The 27,266-nt window shown below is 29.8% G+C and overlaps 1 long non-coding RNA gene across 1 annotated transcript; it reads left to right on the forward strand.

Moving 5' to 3' along the window:
• Positions 1 to 6,914: 6,914 nt before the first annotated feature.
• Positions 6,915 to 8,345, forward strand: LOC146720753 (uncharacterized). The gene is made up of 4 exons (XR_014925953.1): positions 6,915 to 7,357; positions 7,448 to 7,507; positions 8,127 to 8,175; positions 8,258 to 8,345. It is a non-coding gene; the product is annotated as an uncharacterized LOC146720753 (long non-coding RNA).
• Positions 8,346 to 27,266: the final 18,921 nt, after the last annotated feature.

The raw sequence follows: 27,266 nt of genomic DNA on the forward strand, positions 1-27,266 counted from the left end.
TTTTCTCTTAAAATTTATCCTGAAAATTATGGTAATCGAGAGAGAATTTCACGAGTTTTTCTGATTAATATTTACTACATAAAAAATATTAATATATCTATCACAATAAAATATTAATATTTTTGTAGTAAATATCAATCAGAGAAACTCATAAAATTCTTCCAATCTTGTTCCAGGATTTTCAGGCTAAATTCAAAGAGAAAAATTTTCTGTTAAGAACACTTGAAAAATTCATTAAAAACTGAAACAAATTTTCCTAACGATGCTGAGTAATAATGGATGATTGTCAACAATTTTTTTCAAAACCTCTACATTTTTCAAAAAATAAATTAACAAAGTATCGTCCGACAATAAATAGAAACAAATTGTACTTTACAATGGAGAATATACGTATATATTACAAAATTTATTGCAAAATTAAATAATATTAAATATAAAAATAAATATATTTAAAAAAATATTAAACATAAAAATAAAAATATTTAAAAAATATGAAATATAAAAATAAAAATATTAAAAAAAAAAATGAAATATAGAAATAAAAATATTTAAAAAAATATAATATATAAAAAAATATGAAATATAAAAATAAAAATATTAAAAAAATATAAAAATAAGAATTAAATTTGTGTTGAGTAAAATGGAATTTATTTATACGAATCAAGTCAGTAAAATATATTTTCTTGAAGGAAGGAAAAAAACAATTCCGATCGGTTTCCTGATTGAAGCCGTATAATACACGGCTCTCTCTCTCTCTCTCTCTCTCGACTCTACGAGAGGTTTGCCTTCAGATCGCAAATAACTTCTCGTGTCACTAGGACCATTGACAGTGCACTCTCGCTGCCTCGTTGTCGTACAGAACTCTATAGGAGATCGTTTGGCTTTGTGTCTGCCAAACTGTGGAATAGCTTTCCTGTCAATATACAGGACTCTTCTAGTATCGAGATCTTTAGGGGGAGACTCTATGCGTATTTGCTTGGTCGAGTTTGTTAGGTTGAATTGTACTAATGCCGTTGGCTGACTCTCTGGCACGCTGTAGTCTCAAACTCTACGATTAGGTGTAACATTGTTGTAATTATACAATTGCATATACACACGCTATTATACTTTATCTATGCTTTAAACACACTTTATGTACATGCGCATTCACATATGTTAAATTCTATGCGCCCTGCTATTACCTTGTAATTTGTTAATTTTCTATATATTCTTTTTGTTCGGGCGCTTGAAGGGAGAAGTCCCAGAGCGTCCATAATAAAATTACGCTTTTCTCTCTCTCTTCTATTTTTCGTTTTTTTTCATAAATAATGTTACGTAATACGTACATTTGATTCGTTTCTGAATTTCCCAAATGCAAAAAGTCTCTTTCTCCGGGAGACCAGGAGCGGTTTTGCTCCCCAGATATTTTATCACATGATAAACACTATACGCTAATTTAAAATTAAGTATCCTACGGTGATTGAAAAAGTGAAGTGTTATGTAATAAGAATACAAGTGATTCTCAGATTGTGATCGCGTGGATGATTTGCAGCCGTTGGAAGATATCAATTTTTGCATAACTTCAGAATCGGGCAATATTAAATTTTTCACAAATTGGGTTTTTACACTGAAAAAAAAATTTACTCCAATTTATTTTAATCACAAAACAGAATATTTTGATTTAATTAATTTTTATTTTTGATTTATAAAATAAAGTTATTAAATATTTATTTAAATTTATTTGTAACTAGTAATCATTTTTTTTCAATGTAAAAACTAAAGTTATATAGATAATTTTGTTTCGCGATGGTAGAATAAAACTTGAAAATAAACTTCCCCAAACTTTTCCGCTTCAACATCATTTTTCGATCCTCGCAATTTTAATAATTGAATAGATATAATAATTTAAAAAAGAACTGAATTATTGGAAGTTTAAAAAAAAGTCGGAGAGAGAAAGTGTATTTCGACAAAAATATACTTCCATTGATACGATTAATATACAGATTCTCAATGTAATCCAAACTCACAAATCATGAATCTCTCTCTCTCTCTCTCTCTCTCTCTCTCTCTCTCTCTCATAACACACGTGTTTCTCATAAAGATGATAATTCATTACTTAATATGCGTATGTTAAATCGATGCAACGATTACTCGCGAAAGGTGCTAATAAATAAATATTTATTTAATCTTAGCGCAAGCGAAATTAATTTTTTTAACTTGTGCATCCGATTAAATTTTCTGGAAGTTACAAATAAAATTAATTCCAGAAAATTGTCCGAGACTTTTTTCAAAGTAAAAACTCCCTTTCTCTCTTCCTCTACACTTTTATATTCTTTATATACCTATTATATTCTTTTATATTCTGATTAATATTGATAGGATCCATTATTGTCAAGGATTATGTTGCCTTGTGTGCAGCAATATATAAATATTAATTACCAATTACAATTTACATAAAGGCTAACTACAAAAGAGTTATATTTAATTTAAATGTAAATAATTAATTTAAACAACACCGTGCAAAAAGATATCTAGAAAAGAATGAAAGTCGAGCATGCGAGGTTTATTTTCATTACATCTTATGATTCCCTTTGCTTTTGCCTCTATCCCAACATCGAAAGCTGTCCTCTATTTTTTTTTAATTTTATTCCTTCAAACTAGGATTGGTTAATTAATGATTTTTTTATACCTAAGTTAAGTTAAAGTTAGTTGCTTATAAAATTAATTTAGTTAAGTTAAAAGTTTTATGAACAATAAATTAACTCAGTTCGAATTAAAATTAAATAATCTGAAATTAAATCAAAAGTTTATTTTTAAAAAAATTATTTATATTAAATTAGAATTTTGTTAGTAATTCTTTTAAAATTTATAATAAAGAAATTTTAATTCTTACATAGAAATATATTTTCTGGTAATTACAATTGATGACAAATAAACATAGAAATTAATAATACTTAATTTCAAAAATAATATACGTTTATAACTGAGAAACAAAGTTAATAAATTTGAGGTAAAAAATAAATTGAAATTAAAAATTAATACATTTTAAGTTAACTAAGCTAAGTTATTAACTTTTCTTAGCTTTTAACTAATTAACTTATTACCCAACCCTGAATATAAGTAAGACAGTTTTATAATATCATGAAAAAATAGAAAAACCCATGTGTGTATAGCTATATATGCAGTGCCGGATTTACGCATAAACTACACACATTATAAAGAGCCTCCTCGACAAAATATAAAACATTTAAACATTTTTAATATATTTTTTGTTAATATAAAATTGATATTAAAATAATAAAAATGTATTTTGTCATGGAATAATTTTCTATTTTTTATCAATTATGGTTTTTATGCTTATTTCATAAAAAAATTATTACAATAGTTTCGCGGTCAGCCAAAAAGAAATTATAGTTTTACTATTTTAGTTAAAATATCGAAAGTTGTTTATTTTGTAACTATGAAAATGATACGTTAATTCCTTCGCAAGAATAGTTGTATAAATAGATATAAAAATATATAAAAAAATATATTTGCATATTATTATTCGCAACGCGCGTCCTGTTTTTCTTTACAACTGCAAAGAGGAAGAAGGGAGATGCTTGTAAAAAACATGAGGCCTCTTTAAGATCATATAGCTTAAGGGCCACAAAACTGTAGATCGACCCTGTATATATGTACCGTATATTGTAAAAAGATTGCAAAAAGAAGAAAGAAACGAATTCGAGAAAAGAATAAATTAGAGAAAAAAAGATCGATTTTAGACAGAAAATACGCACTGTTAACATCTTCTTAAGAAAAAAATATTGATTAGAAAATATTTCTATTTTTATTTTGTTCGACATAATACAATACTGTTTTTTAATCCCTAAAAAGAAAACGAAAAAAGAGGTAAATCAGTGTGGACAAGATGGATCGGTTTTCGCATCTTGTGATCTATCCTTTTCTTAATTAAGTCGTTTTTACAGGACCACGAAGTGTGTCGGCAAACATGCCAAAGAATTCACGCAGAGGGAAACTAATATATATTCAAGCAATTTGCTTCCCTGCCGAGGGAAAAATCATAGATGGGAAAAAAGTTTCACCGTCAAAGATGTGTCTTTATTCTTGTGTGCTTTGAAATCTGATTTTTATATTGCTCTTCTGAATTTGACATAACATGTTTGACATATAGATGTAATTACGAGATTTTCTAACTCTTCAAATATTGTACACTGAAAAAAAAATTATTAAACTAATAAATATTTTTATTTCAATACTGCCTAATAAATTTATTACCAATAAATATTTTTTCGCGTCAAATCGATATTATTAGTTTCAAATAAATGATTTATTTGGCAGTATTGCGAAATAAATACTTATTCGAATTCAATACATTTTTTTCAGAGTAAAATCAAATTACGAGATATAAATTATATATAAAATAATATAAAATAAGAAACTCAAAAAGAGGTATCGGGTGATCGTGCATCCTGCGTCGCCGAAATTCTGCTTACAATATAAAATATTTTTTGTATTACAATTGATGGGACTTCATAGAAAATATAATTAAATTCATATAATAAACGTGAAAAAATTGTTTGAATTTAATTGTCTTTATTGTCACTATTATATTTTAGCATATTACAATATAAGCGCGTTCTTATTTTGCAATTCCCTTCAGTGACCTAATAGAAATTATAATGAATATATTTAAAAACTTGAAAAAATTATTCTAATTTAATTTTCTTATTTGTCGTCTTGTATTAGGTATATGCAACGTAATAAATAAGAGATCGATGACTTAATTTCTAAAAAATATTTATTTATATGTAAAAATTGATACAAAAATATAAAACACTTATAATATATTAAATATATTAATTACATTTAATAGTATTATTAATTCTTAATTGTATTAACCCTTAGACTGCTGGGAAAGTCACTTTTGTAACTCGATGCAAATCTTCGAAATTGTGTACAATGTGTATGTTACTTATATAGATAAATTTTGAGGAAAAAAAACCTCAATTTTAATGAAAAAATGCTGACAGTCTAAAAGGGTTAAGAATAATATATAATTTTATTGTTTATATATTTCAAAAGCAATTTTTTTTTTAATTTTTTAACTTGCAAAAATAACATTTTTAGTATGATTATATATGTTTGTGGAATCATTAGCAATGAGTTAAATGCCGCGATCATTAGATAGACCCAAAATGCCCCCCTCTAGTTAAATGGATGAATCTGGTTCGTCAAAATTCTCTGTAAATCAAAAAAAGTGTGGCTATTGTTAAAAACAAATCATACACTTATGGATGCAACTTTCACATCTTTCATGCTGCTGACAAAGTTTACTCTTTGTGTCAGAATCACTTTTGCAGAATTGCCTTTGTCACGAATAAATATAGAGATTATTTTCTTATCCGAGAATTCGATACAAGTTATATCGCAATCGAAAATACCAACAACGTTATTTGTATACCACAAAAATATTTTTTGTATCACAATTGATGAGACTTCATAGAAAATATAATTAAATTCATATAAAAAACGTGAAAAAATTGTTTGAATTTAATTGTCTTTATTGTCACACTATATCTTAGCATATTACAATATAAGCGTGTTCTTATTTTGCAATTCCCCTCATTGACCTAGTAGAAATTATAATGAATATATTTAAAAACTTGAAAAAATTAATCTAATTTTATAATAACCTTTATAATAGGTGATAATTTAGGATTACATAGTATTTTGGGATTTACTGAAAGTTTTTCTGCGTACAAATGCTGCCGATTTTGTAAAGTATCGAAAGATGTATCTCGAAAGTTATGCAATGAAGATGTAAATGCGTTGCGCGATAAAGTAAATTATGCAGAAGATGTAGCAATAAATAACGTAACTATTTCGGGTATAAAAGAAAATTGTGTATTCAATGTTTTATCAAGTTTTCATGCAGTTGAAAATTATAGCATTGATATTATGCATGATTTATTGGAAGGCGTATGTATATATAAAATGAGTCATATTTTGCATTATTTTATTGTAATAGAACAGTATTTTACTTTAGATACTTTAAACTGGCGGTTGCAATTTTTTAATTTTGATCCGATGTTAAACCGCCCTCCTATAATTTCGAAATTACAATTACTAAAAAAATCTATTAAAATGTCTGCTTCTGAAATGCTTAATTTTGTATTAAATGCTGGTTTAGTATTTGGTGATCTTGTAACTAATTCTAATGACAGTCATTGGAAACTTTATATATTATTTCGAAAAATTCTTTCTATTACACTTCAATACAGCGTTACTAAATCGACAGCAGATTTACTAGAAAACTTGATTAATGAACACCATGTGTTATACATCAAATTGTTTGGAGAAATTTTAAAACCTAAGCATCATCTAATGTTGCATTATCCTCAAATTATGAAAATTGTTGGACCGCTCCGTTCTCTATGGTCAATGAGATTTGAAGCTAAACATCGTCCCTTAAAACAATATGCTCGTGCAATTAGTAGTAGGAAAAACATATGTTATAGTATTGCTGTTAAACAACAAATAATGCTAAGCAATTTATTAATAAATTTGCAATCAAATAATTTACCATATGTTACATATAAAACAAGCAATTCATTAGTTTGTCAGAATTATCGTTTATTAAAAAATTATAAAAATTGTACTTAAGTAAAAAGTGTTAGTTTTGGAAACATAGTGCTTAAAAGAGGATCAATTATCTTAATAGAAATTATTGATGAGAACTATCCTGTATTTGGAGAAATTGCAGATATTTTTAAAACCAATACAAATGTGTTTGTATTATCACCGTCATGTTTCAGTGCTACTGTCAAATATATATTTGCAACGTACTTTGATAATCATTATCAAGCTTATGTCATAAATATTTCAGAAAAATATGATACTATAAATTTTAACTCAGTACAATTTTTTCTCCCGACTGCTGCCAACCGTAGGTTGGCGAAAAGAGAGGAAGTATGCGTTTCATCGAGCCCGGATCGGTCGTGACCTTAATTCTCGATAACTACTGCATAGTTTTATATCAACTTTGGAACATAAGTTTCTTATTAATCAAGGAAGGTTTAAAGCGTATTATTATCGTTATTTATTCTATTAATAAAAAGTGAAAAATGAGTATTATTTCGTCAATACGGTCTCTCATTGGCTGCTGTGTGAACCTAAGAGGAAAAATGATTCACCAATGAGATTCGTTGTAGTATCCGGATAGGGAATGTTGGTGACATTGGTATATACATCTCGAAGTAATAATGACGGGACTGATAGGATAGGTTAGCTGTCACCTGTTGCGTGTTATTGTCAACAACAATATTAAGTGAAGTGTATTATTATGGATATATCTCAAGAAGATATAAATAAAGGAGTAAGTTTCTTCTTTTATATTTATTGTTTTTTTCTTTATTTAGGATATTGTTAATTATTATTTATTTATTGTTTCTTTATTTATATGTAGGAAGAAGATACTCGCTTGGAGATATCTGAAGAAGAAAACATTATTAATAATAGAAAACGAGTAAGTCTTGTTATTAATAATTAATAAAAATATATAATATAATTAATAATATAATTAATCTGTTGTAGTCATAACATGGCTATATGAATTTATATTTGTCTGCGTAGCCACTTATTTGCTATTAAATTTGCTACGTAGCCACATTGCTATAAATATCCACATATATAATTGTATAAATGTATATAGTTATTTTTTCTCTTATTTGTATATTATATAATAATTATATAATTAATTAAAAATATGTATACAAATATATTTATAGTTATACAAAGATATTAGCGCACCAATAATTATGGCAATGCAGACAAATATATTAACTTACATAGCCAATTATCTACTACAAAAGATTATTCACATATGTAATAATAATTAAGGCTATACAAATATATAAACTTACTTGTGATTACATAATGTATAAACTTATATAACCATAAGAAAGTTAATATATTTGTCGAAGCCATAATTATAATTGCGTACAAGTTTACGTATTTGATATAAGATATTGTTGTCATCTGTCTTTGTCATCTGTCTCTCTCTATCTATCAATCTATCTATCTAGCTATTTTTTTTTATTTATCTCTCTATTTATATTATATTATATTAATTAAAAAAATTGTAGCAGAAAAATATTTGGAAAGAATATAGAACATTGCAGTCACATGGTGAGTGTATGTGTCTTTATTATTATTATTATTATATTATATACATTGTAATATATATATTACATAATAAAAACTTTTACATGTGTAGGATGAAGAAGCAGAGAGACAAAAGAATGAAGAAACAGCATAAGAACAGCAATAAATTAGAAAATAAATAAAAAAAAAAATAATAAAAAAATTAGAAAATAAAAAATAAAAAATAAAAAACAATTAAAAAAAAAATAAAAAATAAAAAACAATTAGAAAATAAATAATAAAAATAAATTAGAAAAAAAAATTAGAAAATAAAAAATAAATTAGAAAATAAAAAAATTAGAAAATAATAAAATTTTTTACAAAAAAAAAACTCCCGACTGCTGCCAACAAAGTTTTAATGTTTAAATTAGAAAATAAATAAAAAAAAAATAATAAAAAAATTAGAAAATAAAAAATAAAAAATAAAAAACAATTAGAAATAAATAAAAAATAAAAAACAAAATTAAAGTAAAAAACAAAACAAAAATTAAAAATAATAAAAAAACAAAAAAATTATAAGTATAAAAAATAAGCTTGTAAAAGTTGGAAATAATCACACATAAATAAAGTCTGTTGTTTATTATATAATTTTTCTTATTTAAATTTATTGTTATCATACATATTTAGCGCTATATAATTTACAAAAATTTCAGATTTTTGAATTCAAAAATTTTTTTTAATTATAATTATTATTAATTCTACAATTTACAAGAGCAGTCGGGAGACGCCGCGCTAAATTTGAGACATATACGCACGCGCACGTTTTATGTAATAAATAGACACAAACACAAATATCGATACTCAACGGACGTACTCACACACTCATACACATGTACGCGCACGAAGTCACGCGCGCACGTACGCACATATGTACGCACTCATGCGCGCAAACACGCGCATACGAACATATGAATACCCGCATTCATACACATACTGACATGCACTCACATACGCACACACGCATATGTATACTGACGCTGCGGAACACACACTTAGCGCGGCGTCTCCCGACTGCTCTTGTAAATTGTAGAATTAATAATAATTATAATTAAAAAAAATTTTTTTAAGTATATACTTTAATTCAAAAAACAGATAACTATTATATTAGTTATTGAAAACCGTATTTGTTTTCAAGTGGATGTATATACACTTAGTTTTAAGTGATTTATGTTATGTCTAGATTAAAATTATTTTACTCTATGCAGTTCATACTTTTTAGTGTATATTAATATATATAATTAATATAATTTAGTTTTAAGTTTAGATTTGCTATATAAAAAATATAATAAAAAATATATATGTATGCGCAAAATAATGTGTAAAATATTTTGTGTTAATCTAAAATAAATACTTATTTTTAAAAAATAACTATTTTATATTTACATGCTTCCTCACATTATTTTTATAATAAAATTACTATATATAATGTATGTAAAATTTACTATAAAATTACATTAATAAAATACCATTTTATATGGTTAGTATTTTATATTCAACATAGTAGTATTAAACAATTCTAATAAAATTAATATAGCTATTAATATGGTAAAACTTTTCTAAATAGAATATATTAATAGAAACTTTTTTTATAGTTGAGCAAACATCCACAAGCATTGTAGAATTAATTATATATTTATATAGTTATATTAAATATTATGACTTACTACAATATATGGTAAAATTTTTCTTTATAGAATAGATTAATAGAAACTTTTTTTTGCATTACTTCTGCATTAACATATGCTACAGTTATGACAACAATAATTTAAAACTGAGTTAACTATAATTTGTAATGTTAAAATAACTTTAAAAATATTCTTGTCCCCTTAACTCACTTAAAATTATAGTTAAATTATGGTAATTGCAACTATTGTTTTCTCTCAGTGTATTTTGTAATAAAAAACAAAGTTACGTATCGCGCAAAGTACTCAGCACTCAATACTAAGAGTCACTTATTTTTCATAGTACAACACTATAATATAGATATAAAAATTCTTACTTCAAATTACAAAAGTTTACGAAAAAATACGCCCGTCCTCTATAAAAGTTAATATTCAGAACTCAGTATTCAGTATTCAAACTCTGTAAGCAATTCGTCTTTGCAGCAGATCACTGAAGAACTCTTTCTGATACTTCAAAGACACCAGCTTCCCGTGTGAAAATGTAACAACTTTCAAGGAACGTTTCAAACATTACTGTTTCAAATTTTACCGTATATGACAGCCACAATTTTTTTTCAACAAATCTCTCAAGAAATATATGGGGTGGTTGAGGGGTACGAACCAAGTAGCCGTCGATTAAATCCGTCGATGATTTTCACATGAAGCACGTGCCAGTCCACTTTGAATATGATATGCAAAGAAAACTTACTGTTAATTCGTAACTCTGGCCACTCGTTACTATCTTCACTATTTACTGAAGACACGTATATCTGAGAACGATCACAGACCAGAGAAGAAATGATACTCAGAGACCTGATACTTGCAAGATATTTGCCTCTTTAAGAACTGTTGAAAACTGTTCGTCGGACCTGTAGCGTCGGACCTATGTCTCCAAAAGAATATGCTACATCTCCCACTATAGTCCTTCGTTATTGTCACCCCCACAACTGATGCGAAAAACTTGCACCTATCCACGACGGCACACCGCCTAAGCTCCACCTTACAAAATTCGGATTCGGCAGTTTGTAAACAAAAGAATTTTTTTCCCCAAGTCTAGCGAAAAATCATGCTAAGCGATTACAGCTCCGCAGAGTCGGCCGTAACAGCATATTTCGCCTGCGTTTTCGATTTAATTAATTGAAACAAATATACATATCGTTCTAATAGAATATAAAAATTCGTAATTTTGTAATTTATTTATTTATTTCATTCGTTTATTTATTTATTTCAGAATAAAAGAATTTTTCGTGAAAATAATCTTTGCTAAATTATTTTTACACGACAAATCATTTTCAGGGACAAGAAAAGTTGATTTTTTACATTAAAAACTAAAACCTTGAAAAATTTAATTGCAAAAGTAATATTTTCCATAAGAGATTTTTGAAAAGAATAAAAAAAAAATATGCAATTTCGGATTTTTTCCTGTCCCTAAAAATTATTTGTAGTAAAGATTATTTTCATAGAATTTCAAAGAATGCTTTTATTCTAACATTTTATATCATAATGGTTCCTGCGTTTTGATGTAGGTATATCTCTGTCTTTGACGATATTTAATTATAAAATATACAATATTTTTAGTTTCATAATTTTTGAAGGCAGAAACACATAGCGATACTTCCCAAAACGTGAATATTTATCTATTTTTCCGTGAAAAAATATTGATTTGCGAACGTATAGGTATAGTTTACGACATGTAAATGCTGTCTATTCCAACGATTACGTAAAAACAAAAATAAATCTCTGTTTCCAAAACATTAGGATTACTATAATATTTGTGATCATTGAAACTTGCGATGTCAATTTTTTACCGAGTTTCACATTTCATGCTGCGACTTCCTTTCAATCAACTAATCAAAACTGACTAATCATCGGATCATAAAATACGAGTGAAAAATATAAAAATATGAGTAATTTAATGCAAAAACACAAACAAATGTTTAACAAGTGCATGGAAACAAAAGTGTCCATTTCATAATAAAATAAATAAATAAATAAATATATATATATACATATATATATATATATATATATATATATATATTATATGTTGTGCTTACATGCTTTTAAAATTAGCTAGATAAAAATGAGATAAAAATATGTAAATTTATCTTAAATAAGATAAAAATAATTTTGTTTTAAATACATTTAGATAAAAGATAAAATTATAAGGCGATTCATGAGGATAATTTTCTAGACTGCTTGTGTAAACACAGTTATCAGAAAAATATAAATTATAAAAAAAATGTAAAAATATATGTATTCATATTTTCATTGATATAATACATATTTTTATTATCTATATAAAAATAAGATGCCGCCAAAGTTTTATTTAGATGATCGTCTATATAATTTTATTTAGATAACGGCAAACACTGTGTCTATATTAGAAAACAAATTCCTGACGAAGATATATTTTAGTTTCAAAAAAAAACGTGATTAATGAAATTTTGCAATTTATTCGACAATTGACTGCGAGACATAAGACTCTAATTTACGTTAAGGATTTACAAGTCGATCATGTGCTTCGTTCAGTGCTCAAATGCATGGGAGTAAAGTTCAGAAAACCATCGTCATGCTCAAATGCCTTCCCTTCACCTCTTGTAAATATTTCATGGGATTGGAATTCAACGATATAAAATCTCCCCTTTGTATACTTGTGCCAATGATTTCAAAACCTTCCGTGATACTTTTTAGATTCGTATTAAGCGTATGATGCTTCATTATTAAATAATGTCATTTTGCTACACTGTAAAAAAAATTGTCAACTTGGCTAAACCTTTCAACTAAATATTATTTTGTTAATTCAACATATAAAAATATTTCAATTAAATCTAACAAAACATATATTTGACTTAAATACTAATATATGTTCAATTAATAAACTAATGATTTAGTTAAAGGTTTAGTCAAGTTAACACATTTTTTTACAGTGCAAACATCGACAAGATTTAAAAAAAAAATAAGCCAAAAATATTAAGTAAAATTTTTTTCATACAAGATTTTGTCTTTAAGAAAAATAACTTATTTTATTATAAAAAAAACAGCGATATTAAAATATATATTTTTTACATATCTTTTATACATTACACTTTGTAGTAACCTAAGTTATTTTAAATCGCTTTATTACATTAATGGAAAAATAATGCACTTTTTTATTTAGAGCATTATTTCACGCTATAAGCGATAAAATTAGTTTTACTTTATGACATTAAATCATTTTTACAATGTTTTCAACTAACGAGTTTATGGAAATAGCATTAAACTTTGATGCTTTACCTGATGACAGTATACTTAACCAGAATCAATAAAGTATAAAGCACACAATATTATATATATATACATGTATATAATCTATAAAAAGCAATTAATTAAACAAATTTAACGTATAAAGTGAAAATCATTAAAAAAGCATGTCAAAAATTTTCAAGTTTTTTTTAGCACAATGCGTTTCGAAATAGTTCTATTTTTATATACGTTTCTAATTTTATCTTACTTCCCTTAAAATATTTTAATAATTTGAAGTACTTTATTGAAAAGTATTAAAAGTATCATATAAAAAAATATTATTTTTTATTAATATAATATTATACAACAACAAATTGTCCTTTGATCGGTAATATCATAAATGATTTATACTTCAAGTTCAGTAATACTATAATGTAAGTATATGATAATGAAATTAATGTAATGTATGTGATACATACACTGAAATAAATCCATGTATTTTAATATGGAAATTATTTGTTCAGAACTGGAAAAATTACTTGACTATCACTGTAATTTTTTTCCCATATATTTTAAAGTAAAAGTACATGTAAAATATAGGTAAAATTATTACTTTTATGTAAAAATCATATAGCATTTTAAATTTACTATTTTTACTTTATTACAACTTTATTTTGAAAGTATTTATACATTTTATTTATAACGTTATTTTATAGCATTTATGCATTACTATAGAATTTCCAATGTGTAATTCTATATTCGGTGAAACATTTTTAATCTTAAAAATACATAAGAATGTATTTCATATAAAATTACATATAATCTGTAATCTTCCATACGAGTAACAATATTGCATAATTATTCTGAGTCGGAAAAAAAACCCAGCATAAACATGTAATTTTACACAAATATTTTTTTCAGTGTACGATCAATATTATGAATTGCGATAAGCACAATGAAATGTTTTCAATAAAACTGTGATTAATTTCATGTTATTATTTGTAGACCCTAATAAAATCAATAATGTTATTATATCATTATTCTTGCAAATAAGAAAATAAATAAATCCATATTTATTAGACAAGAATTGTAATTTTATTTAAAATTTTAAATTTTCAAACATTCTGCGTTCAGTCATTTTAACGTTTAAAGCACCGTTTTTTTGTAAATTTCAATTAATATTATGCACCATAGATCGTATAAATAACAAGTCTGATAATAAATTCATTAATCGGTTGTTGGTAAAATTCTGACACCAGGCAGATCATTTAGATCCATGAAAATCCAATAACAAAACGACAATGTGACAGTTTCGCGCTTTCTTCCGTTTTCGGCTTAATATAATAAAGTGGATCTTTATTAAATTACATTTTTAAATAGTGAAAAAAATGTTATTCCTGGATAATCCACAAAAAATTCGTAATTGATTTTAAAGAGTGTCATTTGAAATAACGAAGAGAAAGAGAAAGATATTGTTTAAAAATTGCAATTTTTACTTACGAGAAAAGGGATGTCGCAAAAAATCTTCCAATTAAACCCCAAATATTTTTCAAATAATAAAATTCTTGCTTCCTTAATAAATTTATAAAAAAATAGATTTATTAAAATCGAAATAAAAACATTCAGAGAAATTCATTGAATTTTATCATAGCATAATTAAAATTTTAATTTTTCGAAATGTTCATTTTCTATCCTTTATTATTTTTCATTTGTCAAATAAAAATATTAGAAATAACGTAAGAAATAAATAACATTCTTGCAGTTTCAATCCATATAGAGTAAAAAAATTTATGTCGAGTTTTTCTATTCTTTAGCGAATAACGGTTCTTCCTTTAAAACAGATATAGCAGTTAAATTTTTTTGAAAAGTACATAAATTTTCCTGTCACCTATTGTGTTTTTCAATTTTTATATTTTTATGTGGAGTGTCATAAAACCATTACCGTAAACTAAAGAAACGCGTGTCGAATTTATCTATTCTTTTGCCACTAATAATCTTATTTTGAAACCAAATTAGAAGATATATTCTGTAAAAATATATATATAAGTTTTATTACAAAAAATGTTCCTACTGTTTATTGCGTCAAGTTCGCACGACGAATTTCGAAAAAATACTAACCATAAATTAGCACCAAAAGATGGTGTTCATTCAGAAGGACAGCTTTTTTACACGGATCGTCAGACACTTGAAAAGGACCCGTACCTAAGGGTCGAAACGTAGTGTTTTAAATTAAATTGTACTGGCCAGTTAGGTCGAAATTTCAATAAATACGTATAAATTAGCATGGTAAAAACTCTCTGAAAAAATGTTTCTATAGAACTATAGAGAACTGTTAAAATTGCGGGAAATCTAATACGCGACATTCAATTCTTTATTCGTCCCCTAAGGGATTGAAGGCGCTTTTGAAGGAGCGTTCCCCAACCTTACAACCTCTTACAATGTTACTTATATCTACTCTTAACTCTACTCTTACATCTAATTTACAAATAACTTAATTCTACCTTAACCTACTTATCTACTACTTTAGAGAGAGAAAGAGCCGTCCCTACCTATCGTTTCGCTTCGGCTTCCGATTCCCCATACATTCTCCACCACCTCATTCATACCTCACTCATTCTCCTCCTCATCCTTCCTTCCTCCTTTTCCCCTCCCTCCCTCCTTTCTTCCGTTCTCCCCTCTTCCCTCTTTTTCTCTATTTCTCTCATCCATCCTTCCCCTTCTCCTCCTTCCTGCAGTATTTCCTTCATTCTTTCCCACCAGTTTCCCTTCCCCCCTTCTCCCCCACATTCTCCTATCACATGCTCCCATGTTTCATTTTCTATCCCGCATAACCTACACCTTCTTTTCCCCTCTTCTTCCCAGTATCTCGCCCCCCTCATCTCATTGTTCATTCTGAACCTGATTATCCTTCTCCATCTACTTTCCCCCCATCCCTTTCTCAGGTATTCCGGTAAACCCTCCTCCTTCCATTCCCCATACCATCTATTATATCTCGACTCTCTTATCCTCTCCCACCTTTCCTCCTTCTGCCTTTCCCTGTCTTTCTGTTCCCACCCCTCATATACTTCCTCTCCTCTTCCCCTTTTTTCCTCCATCTCTTTCCCCTCTATTCCTCTTTCTTCCCAGAATTTCCCCCTCTCTTCCTCCCACATCGTTCTTTCCTTTCCTCCCCTTATCCTCTCTTTCATATCCTCAAAACATTTCCTCGCTAAACTTCCTCCCCTCCCTTCCTCCAACTTCCTCTCATACCCTACCGCCCTCCTTCCTGCCCTTATCCTAAATTTGTCTTTTCCTATCTCCTCTCTTACCATATACCCCGGCGTGCACCAGTCTACTCCTAACGTCCACCTAATCCATCGCTCCTGCATTGCCTCCACCTCTCTCCTCTCCTTCCATCCCCATATTTCCGCCCCATATTCCAACACCGTCCCCACCAACCTTTCCATTAGCCATACTCTTTTCATCCAGTCTCCTGCAAACCTTCTCTTTCCCATTCCCCACACCTGTCTTATCACCGCTCCTGCTTTCCTAACTCTGTTCTTTACCTGCGCCTCCTGCCCCCCGTTCCTCTGTAGCTTATACCCTAAATATGTGAATTCTTTCACTTCCTCTAACCTTTTTCCTTTCCATCTCCACTCCACTCTCTTCATTCTTCCTCCTCCCTTTTTAAACCTCATTACCTTTGTCTTATCCACATTCACCTCTAACCTTTTCTTGTCCATATAACTTTCCATTTTCCCCAACATATGTATCATCCCTTCTTCATCCTCCGCCAACAGTACCATATCATCTGCGTACGCCAAACAATGCACCTTTTCCCCTCCCAGTTTCACCCCCCCCCCAACCTCCTTTTCTTAGCACTTCCTCTATATCCGCTATCAGCAAACTGAATAAGTGCGGACTCATTGGGCAACCTTGCCTCACCCCCCTTGCCGTCCAAAAATTTCCTCCCTCCTCCTTCCCCACTCTTACCTTACTCCTCGTTTCCCTGTACACCTCTTCTATCCTACTCCTTAATCCCTCCCTCACTCCCCTCCTCTTCATTGCCTCCATTAACACCTCCCTATCTACCGAATCAAACGCCGCCTTCAGGTCCATAAATGCCGCGACTACCTTTCCCCCCTTCTTGTTTACCCTCTTATTCACCAGATAGTTCAACACATAGATACTATCCATCACCCCCATTCCCTTCCTAAAACCTGTCTGACTCTCCGGTATCTTATTCTTCCCCTCCATTTCTTCCTTTAACCTTTCAGTTAAAATCCCCACGTATATCTTATATAGCGTTGGCATCAATGTTACTCCTCTATAGTTTTCCACTTTATTCCCCGTTCCCTTTTTCAACAGTGGCACTATTATCCCTTCTTTCCACCTCTCCGGCCATCCTTCTCCTCTCCATACTCTGTTGCACATTTCCCATACCCACTCTTCTACCCTCTCCCCTCCATATTTCCATACCTCACTTGGTACCCCATCCTCCCCCGCTGCTTTTCCTTTCTTCAGTTTTCCCAGCATCCTCTTCACTTCCTCCCTGCTTATCTCCTGCTCCTCATCCCTCTCCCTTTTTTCTTTTCCTCCTCTTACCACTTTTACCTCTATCCCTCCCAATAAATCCATAAAGTATTCCTTCCATTCCTCCGCCTTTATCTCCTCATTCACCCCTTCTCTCTTTTTCCTTTCCCTGTTAATAAACTTCCATACCTCTCCTTCCGTTCTTGCCTCTATCGCCTCCTTGTACCATCTTAGCCTCTCCTCCTCCCTTTTCTCTTTACACATTAGCTTATATTCCGCCCTTACTTTTCTATATCCTTCTCCTCCTCCTCCTTTTTTCCTCCATTCCCTTAACTTTTTCCTCACTTCTTTCCTCTTCTCCTCACATTCCTCGTCCCACCACCCTTTCCTTTTCCCTTCTCCACTCTCTTTTTCTCCTTCTCTCAATTCCTCTTCTATTCTTCCTATTTTTTCCTCTAGCTTCTCTTCAATCCCCTCCTTCCACCCCTCTCCCCACTCTATTTCCTCTCTTATTCTTTCTCCTCCCCTCTTTGTCCATCTCCCTCTTTTTCTTATTCCTTTTCCCTCCCCCTTTTTCCCTTTTCAGCCCCTCCTCTTCTTTCTAGCGTTACAATCAATGGGTGATGGTCCGATTCTATGTTATCTCCCACCTCCATTCTCTTTATCCTTTCCTTTACTCTATCCTCTCCCACCACGTAATCTATTACCGATTCCCCTCTTCCTCCTGTATATGTGTACTCCCCCTTCCTATCCCCTCTTATCCCTCCGTTAAAAATTCCCCATCCCACCTCTTCCAACTCCTTTATCAACTTCTTCCCTTCCTCATTAACTTTCTTGTCCTTTGATCTTCTTTCTTCTTCCTCCTCCCCTCCTATCACCCCCCCTTTCTACCTGTCCTTGCGTTGAAATCTCCTCCCACAATCGTCCATTTATTTTCTTCTTTCTCTTCCATCCATTCCTTCATTTCCTCCAATTTCCTTTCCATGTCCCCGTTGATGTATACGCCTATTACCCTCCACTTCTCTCTTCCTACTTCTAAATCCGCCATCATTATTCCCTCCGCCTTTTCTCCCATTCCTGATACTTTTATCTTTCCCCTCTCCTCCCTTACCCCCATGATCATTCCCCCCATCGGTCTTCCTTTCTTCTTTCTCTTCTTTGCTGCTTGCTTCTCCCATCTATATCCTTTCGGTAACCTCTTTTTAATCGCCTCCCACCCCCTTTCCTCTATCCATGTTTCCATCATCACCACCACCTCCCAATCTTCTATTTCCTTCCAGAACTTTTCTTCCTTATTCTTCAGCCCTGCCACATTCCAAAAACCTATCTTCCATTCTTCTCTTACTTCCCCTCCTTTTTCCTTTCTCTCCTGTTCCTTTCTCCTTCCTTCCTCCGTCCCCCTTTCTCCTTCCTCCTTTCTCTTCTTACTATTGTTCTCCCCTCCTCCTTTCCTCCTTTCTTCTCTTCTCCCTTCTTCTATCCCTTTTTTCCTCCATTCCTGTCTTCATACCCCCTTCTTCCCCCCTCATTTTCTCTATACCTTCTCTAATTTCTCCTTTCCAATTTTTTAGCACACTTTCCTCCTCTTCCCATTTCCACCATACATCATTGATTTTTATCCTTCCATAGCTCGTCCATACATTGTTTCCTTTCCTCCTTTCTATTTCCGCGATCTCCATTAGTCTCCATTTTATCTTTCTCTCTTCTTATGTTAAATCATCTTCTATTCTCACCCTCTTTCCTCTTAATATCTTCTTCCTCTCCATTACCTGTCTTTTCTGTTCTCCACTTCCTAATTTTACTACCACCATTTCACCTTCCTTTCCCTCCTTTCCTTTCAACATCCTTATCCATTCTATCTCTGCTTTCGCTCCTATCTCTTTCATTAATTTCTCTACTCTTTCCTTTACACCTTCCTTCCCTTTCTCCATTCTTTTTATTACTATGTTGTTTCTTCTCTCTTCTCTTTCCTTCCATTCTAATTTCTTTCCTATGTCCTTCACTTTTCCTATTATTGTCTCGTTTATCCCCTTACTCCCTCCTTCGCCCCCCTCTCTTTCTCTTACCTCCTTTCTTCCTCTTTCCTCTACTCTTGCTTCCAAATCTATCACTCTCTTCTCCAGGCTCTCTATCTCTTTTCTCAATTCTCTTCTTTCTTCTCTCCATTCTCCCTCCTTTTTCCAAATTTCTATCTTCAATTTTCTCATTTCCTCGCCTAACTTCTCTGTTATCTTCTCCCCTATCTCTTCCATCATTCTCCTTAACTCCTCCTTTTCTATCCCCCCTATCTCTCTATTCAGCCTTTCTGTCTTCTTGCTCCTTCTTAGGCTTCTTTCCTTTTCTTCCTTATCCTCCTCTCCCCCTTCTTCTCTTTTCCTTTTCAAAAAATCCTCTATACATCCCATACTGCTCCTCCTCTCCTTCCCTAACTCCTCTACTCTTCTCGGCCTCCCTGCCTTCTTTTTTATTTCTTCCTCATCTCCCTTTTTTCCCCCTTCCTCTAACATCCTATCTCTATTGATCTCTATCCTCCTATCTCTAATATTCTCTTCATTAATCATTTCCCTCTTATCGCTTTCTTTCTTCGATTCACCTACTCTATGCTCCAACTCGCTCCAACTCGCTAGTGAATTCCCTAGTGAATTCCCTATCTTTTTACTTTACTGCACCTACTCCCTACACCTACTCTCCTCTACTCTCTTTCTTCCACGTGTCTACGTGTCCACGTGTCTCACCTTTTCCTACTTTCTCCTTTCTAACTCCTTACCCCTTTATCCTCTCCTATCCTTTCAATCTCTCCTCCTCTTTTTTCTACACCCTCTCACCTCTTATCTCCTATTCACCTCACCCCTTTTCTCACTCTTTCCTTACATATACCTGCCACGCTTTCACACACCTGTCACTCACTCTCTTACCGGAACCGGAAGCCGACATATTTTAATACGCGACATATTTTCATCAAATGTCATGTTGGCCGTAATTGTCAAGAATTATAATTTAATAAAAATTACATATTTTTAATAATTTTCACAATAAAAATTATATATTTAAATAATAATAAATAGAACTCTTTAAAAAAATGTTTTCAAGTATAGAATTCTTACAAAACTAGAGAAATACCGTCAAAGTTGCGGGAAATTATCTTTTTATAAGTATTATATTATATTTGAACTTTGAAAGTCTACACAGAGAAAATTTTTTCTTAAAATTTACCTTAAAAATCATGATAATTGTGAAATAATATATTTGGAGCATTTTATAAGAGTTTCTCTGATTAATATCTACCGCAATAATATATTAAAATTTTTTTATTGTGATAAATATTTAATCAGAGAAACTCTTATAAAATTTCATCTCACAATTTCCATGATTTTTAGGGTAAATTCTAAGAAAAAAATTCTCTTCGTGTATAAACAACTTATGCGCAACACATTTTGGATTCCGTAAATACAAAATATATTGTATTATTTATGAAGTAAGATTAAATATTTTTTACTCGAATAGTCTCTGCTGACTCTTTTAGCTGAATATTTAGAAGCAACGAAAAAAAATGAGATCTAAAAATTAAAATGCATTTCCAGGTTCTCTCCTCTCTATTATGTGTTTTTCCGATCCTCCATTCTATTGCATTATATAGCCTAGGTATTTCATCTCCTTTACCTCTTCTATATCTTCTTCTCCCCACTTCCACGTTCTTTTTCTTTTTCCACTTCTTCCTTTCTCAAAGACCATAGATTTTCGAAAAAGGATTAAAGATCAATTATTTTATCAATAGAAAATAGAAAATCGTTGATTTTTGTATTTTTGTATTATAATATTTTAAAAGACTTGTTTTATTTAAAGTTTTCTTTAGATTTAGAATAAAAGATACTGTATTAATAGAGCTAATGTATTATATTGGATTATATCATATATTATATTAATTGTATTAATTCGTAATGTTAGATTTAAGATTTTAGATTGTAGATTGTAGTTTTTAATGTTTTAGAATGTTTAAATGTCTAATGTTAATTTCGACTTGAAAAGAAATTTGTAATCCGGAAGCCATCCTAAGCCTGAGAGCAAGAATTATAAATAAATAGAATAATATATGATAAATTAAATAAATAAATAAATAAAATAATATAATTATAAATAAAAAAACTATAATTCTGCTATTATTTTGTTAACAAATGTAGGTTTCGTCTTACTGCTTGATTTATTATTTTATTAAGCATTTCGAAGACCAAAGTTTTCATTTTCAAAGAAAATATATAGAAAAAATTTCTATTATGGATTCACAATGAAGGCAGAATCATCTCTTATTGTTAGCATTCTATTTTCAACATTTCGATACAATCAATAAAATAATTTTCTCTTTCTCCAAAGATTCCTAAATTTTTTAATACGTTTAAAAACATCTGTTAATTAACTACAAAGAATAGAAATCCGAAGAGAAATATATTAATACTAATTATAAATTTTGTGTTCTAGCTACACAAAAAATTTATTATAATTTTTATATTTCATTTTTGGAGAAAATTCTAAAATTTTTAAAAAGAATAATCAGAACTTTAGTCGTCATTTATCGAAATTCGGAAAATGGGGTGATGTAGATTTCACAGAGACGACTGTTCTTCATCAAAGAACATCAGAAAAAGCAACGCAAACATTTTTAATATCCGGTATTGACAAATCGCAGCATATCGGTGGCTCTGGTAGTTTCTCTTCAATAAGAATATCTTATTTAAATATATGCGAGTTTACACGCAATAAAGAATAGATGAGTAAGCATAATAGATTTTTTTTCCGGCTGGAAAGTCGAAACGTTGAGAGAAAATTGTTGGATTTTATCGTAGCGTAATCCAAATTAAATTATGCCAATAATATTCTTTTTCCATTTTTTATTATATAGCTATTTGTGCTATTTGTCAAATACACAGTAAGAAAATTTGTGTTTTCTTGTTAAAAACGGTCCCTTTTAAAATTTTTTCTTAAATATTTAATACATTCATGTGTTAATTGAACTTAAATGTTAAATTATTGAAACAACTGGAAAAAGATGTAAAAATAACACATCTATTTTTAATTTTACACAATAAATATGTTCTGCTTTATTAGTGACAAGATTTATCTGTTAAAATTTACAGAAAAAAGGATGATAAAATCTAAAATCAATATATTTTTAATTAATTTCTACATTAAAGTTGTTAAATTTACATCAAATTTATTTTAAATTACTTGAAATTTTGCATTTATTTTATGTTAAAATATTAACACAGTATTTGTGTCTCCATTTAATATATCCGTATTATGTTAAATTAACACAAAAATTTCTGTGGACTGTTTGAGACATATGATATCTGTTTTTAATAGAAATTTTTCAACTATGTAATGATGAAAAAAAGATTAAAGAGATAAGAAACAAAGAGTATTCTTTCCTCTTCTTCTTTTAAATTGCGATCACATATACGAGCATTAAATAGCAAATGCATTGCGATTAAAAGCAAAGATACAACAGAGAATAGACCTTTCTCGAGTAATCGAAAAATTATTATAGCTAAAAGTTAGGCTCTAACAGTTTTTACTTCGACAGAAAGCAATTTCTCTCAAATTGATAAAGCACACATTTATAACAAGTCAAATGCAAGAATTATTAATTAATTTAAAAACCTGCGTTCTAGTGTAACAAAAATAATACCATTATGTCTAAAATATTCACAATGCTCTTCTACGGAAAAGTTATTATTTTAAAATAACTCCTATTCTTATTTAATATTTTCTCTGTTGTGTGGTCACAGTGGTAAAAATTTCATTCGAAATGGCATTAAATCAAATAATATCTAACAAGGGGACACTACACCCAGTACATCGAGAATCAGGATGCCAATTTTTTTGGTGATTCTAGAGGTCAAAAAAAGGTATACGTGTTTCGGCGTTTTGTCGAATGCTCCGTAGTTTTCGAGTAAAAAATTTTTAAAAAATCGAAAAGTGCAGCAGCGATTAAGAGCTAACTCGTAGGTCGCAAGTTCGAGTCCGTGTCTTGTTACTATTTTTTTGTTTTATCTTGCTAGTTTTGAAAAAGTGTTGTTGTTTAAATATATTTATTTATTTATGTAATTAAATTATTACAATAAAAAAATTTTTTTTTCAAATATTTTGTTTTTATATCTTATTTTTATTTAAATTATATTTGTCATTACACATTATATATATTTAAATATATTTAAACAACAACACTTTTTCAAAACTAGTAAGATAAAACAAAAAAAAAGTAACAAGACACGGACTCGAACTTGCGACCTACGAGTTAGCTCTTAATCGCTGCTGCACTTTTCGATTTTTTAAAAATTTTTTACTCGAAAACTACGAAGCATTCGACAAAACGCCGAAACACGTATACCTTTTTTTGACCTCTAGAATCACCAAAAAAATTGGCATCCTGATTCTTGATGTACTGGGTGTAGTGTCCCCTTGTAAGAAAATTGAAAAAAGATCGTGAAATTGAAATGTAAATAATAGTTTTTTTTTTAATTTTAGAAAATAGGTACAGAAAGAAAACTATAGAATCAAGAGACACGGTAGTGTCTCGCGACCAGTTAAGGGCGTAGCGGAGACACCGTGTATCTTAACGCGAGTCGGACATTTGAGTCTTTATAATATTTCGAATCCTCAATAATGGCTGAAGCAATCGAGTTTATACTAGACTTAATCGATAGATTGAGTTCGAATTATATAATAAAAGTGTCTTTATTTCTGCTCTACGTGATTTGTAAGCAGAGATATATAAATGCAAAGTCGAAATATGAAAAATTTCTATTAAGAAACGTCCCCGTCATCATTATCATCATTATCATCATTATCATCATCATTATCATCATCGACCACGCATACATAGTAGTATCGTGCTACACGTATTCACACGTATACAACACATGCGCACACATATATCACACGTACACAACACATGCAAGATGCATGTATTGGTAATTTTGTCCATCTCGCACGTTTTACAACAGATGGCGATAGTGGCGCTCCGCCATATCGGCAGCGTGCGGGGTTATGTTGGCTAACTCTCTCTCTCTCTCTCTCTCTCTCTCTCTCTCTCTCTCTCTCTCTCTCTCTCTCTCTCTCTCTTTCTCACACACACACGCACACACACACACACTCTCTCATTCTCACTCACTCACTCACTGTTCGTCTTGTGTACTTATTTAGTACATTCATGATCGGCAGCGTGCGGGGTTATGTTGGCTAACTCTCTCTCTCTCTCTCTCTCTCTCTCTCTCTCTCTCTCTCTCTCTCTCTTTCTCACACACACGCACACACACACACACTCTCTCTCATTCTCACTCACTCACTCACTGTTCGTCTTGTGTACTTATTTAGTACATTCATGATTAAACATCTATATGCATTAATGTGAAATTTACTTACAATTAGTTTACTTGAAATATTCAATCTCTAAAGTGTTTATCTTATAAGATAGACAAAAAAATCTGAGTAAATAATAAGAAAAAAAAACAAGGATTATTATTGTCATAATTTTTTATCAATTAAGTACTCTCAACTATCCAATAATTAAATAAATACGTACAAATGTGCGCGCGTGTACACACATACACCTATTGATATTAAAGAGATTGAAGGAGAGGAAGGAGAAGATAAAAATTTAAATATTTACATATATTTTCAAATATTATATATGAATTTATAGTTTACATATCTAATTAATAATGAATTTCTAATTATATTAAACATATCAAAATAAAGACATACATGTATTTATCAAATGAATAAAATTATTGAATACAGACTTAAAAAATTTATTAAACATAGACTTAAAAAATTAATTAATTAAACATATTCCAAATTTAGAAAAAATAAACTTTATTTATATATGCAACAGCTTTTTAAACTAAATTTTTAAATTCTATTTTATATTAGACAATTATCTCAATCAACATCTACGTCCACATTAGCTGCACTGCAGACTACCTCTACAGCCACATTATCTGCTCCGCGGATATAGCGTTATGCCAATACGATACATTACATGTACTTACTTACTTGCCTTTACTGTACCAACTCTTGTTCTTTCCACGTAATCATGTTTTTACAGTTATCGTTTGCTGTATATCTTCCAGCAAACTTTATTTCGTGTGAAGTGTATTTAATTAATTAAATCTCTGCGAAAGATTGAGAAGATGAAGGGATAATTCAAACTATGAAGACATGGTTACATGGAAAAGACAAGAGTTGATACAATAATAAAGACATACATGTATTTGTATCCTGCTGGCATAAGGTTATAGAAGTTGATTGAGATTGAAAAATAATAATGAAAATAATAAAAAAAATAAAGACACATGTATTTGTATCGTGCTGGCATAAAGTTATAAAAGTTGATTGAGATTGAAAAATAATAATAAAAATAATTAAAAAAAGGAAATATTCAATCATCATTTAAAAGCATATTTGAAATCTGTAGAATAAACAGTTTTTGCAAAAAATGTGGAGCATTTGAGCTCTAGTAAGTCTAAAAATAAATGTAAACATCAATTAATAATAACTGATGTTATATATATATTATATATATAAACCAATTTGTTGCAATATTCACTATAAAAGGTTGTAAGGGTAAGATGGCTAAAAGTGAATAATTTAAAAGATAGTTAACATAATTTTACATAAACTGAAATATTTCATAAAATAAAATATTTGTAATATTTCGAAGTTTATGTAAGATTATGTAAAAATTATACCTTTACAACTTTTTATAGTAAATATTGCGAGGAATCGATTTATATGAGAAAAATTAAGGTAATTCTATTTTGAAAATATAAGTGACCTTTAAATAACCTTGAAAATCGCCGTTTAGGAAAAAGTCTGTGTCAACTTTTTCTTTTTCGAAATCCTGCAACTTTTATCTAAATTTAATAGAAAATGTATAAAAAATGCTCGACATTAGTACACACACACACACACACACACACACACATATGGGTAAATTTATATAAATAGGGTGCTTTAGGAGGAATGATCAGGATTCTAGGATATGATTGTACACATCATTTTAAGCAAAGAAGTTTAGATAAACATGTTTAATAATTGTTCTATTCCGGTCATAAAAATATACAAAAATGAATGATATAATCTCTAAAAACTCACCTTTAAAAAAAGGTAAAAAAAGGCGACCAGTTAAGGGCACGCCATTAACAAAAATTATCCATTGCAAACCCATGTAGAATCCTATCCTATTGCAAACCCATGTAGAATCCTATGAAAAATTAATCATTGCAAACCCATGTAAAATCCTAGGCAAAATTAACCATTGCAAACCCATGTAGAATCGTACCCATTGCAAACCTATGTAGAATCCTATGAAAAATTAACCATTGCAAACTCATGTAGAATCCTATGAAAAATTAACCATTGCAAACCCATGTAGAATTGTATTAAAAATTATCCATTGCAAACTTATGTAGAATCCTACATTGCAAACCCATGTACAATAGAATTGTATGAAAAATTATCGATTATAAACTTATGTACAATCGTAACAAAAGTAATGAAATAAAAAAAAAATTGCGCCAAGTGAAAGTAGAAACTTGTACCAGTGGAAAATTAAAGTTGCAGACATATATAGAGTCGTATAATGAATCAGTAAAAATTTAAATTTGCAAATGTAGAATCGTACCATAA

This window comes from Nylanderia fulva, unplaced genomic scaffold (genome assembly GCF_048542155.1).
Source record: "Nylanderia fulva isolate GAGA-0341 unplaced genomic scaffold, ASM4854215v1 Scaffold616, whole genome shotgun sequence".
Taxonomy (NCBI): domain Eukaryota; kingdom Metazoa; phylum Arthropoda; class Insecta; order Hymenoptera; family Formicidae; genus Nylanderia; species Nylanderia fulva.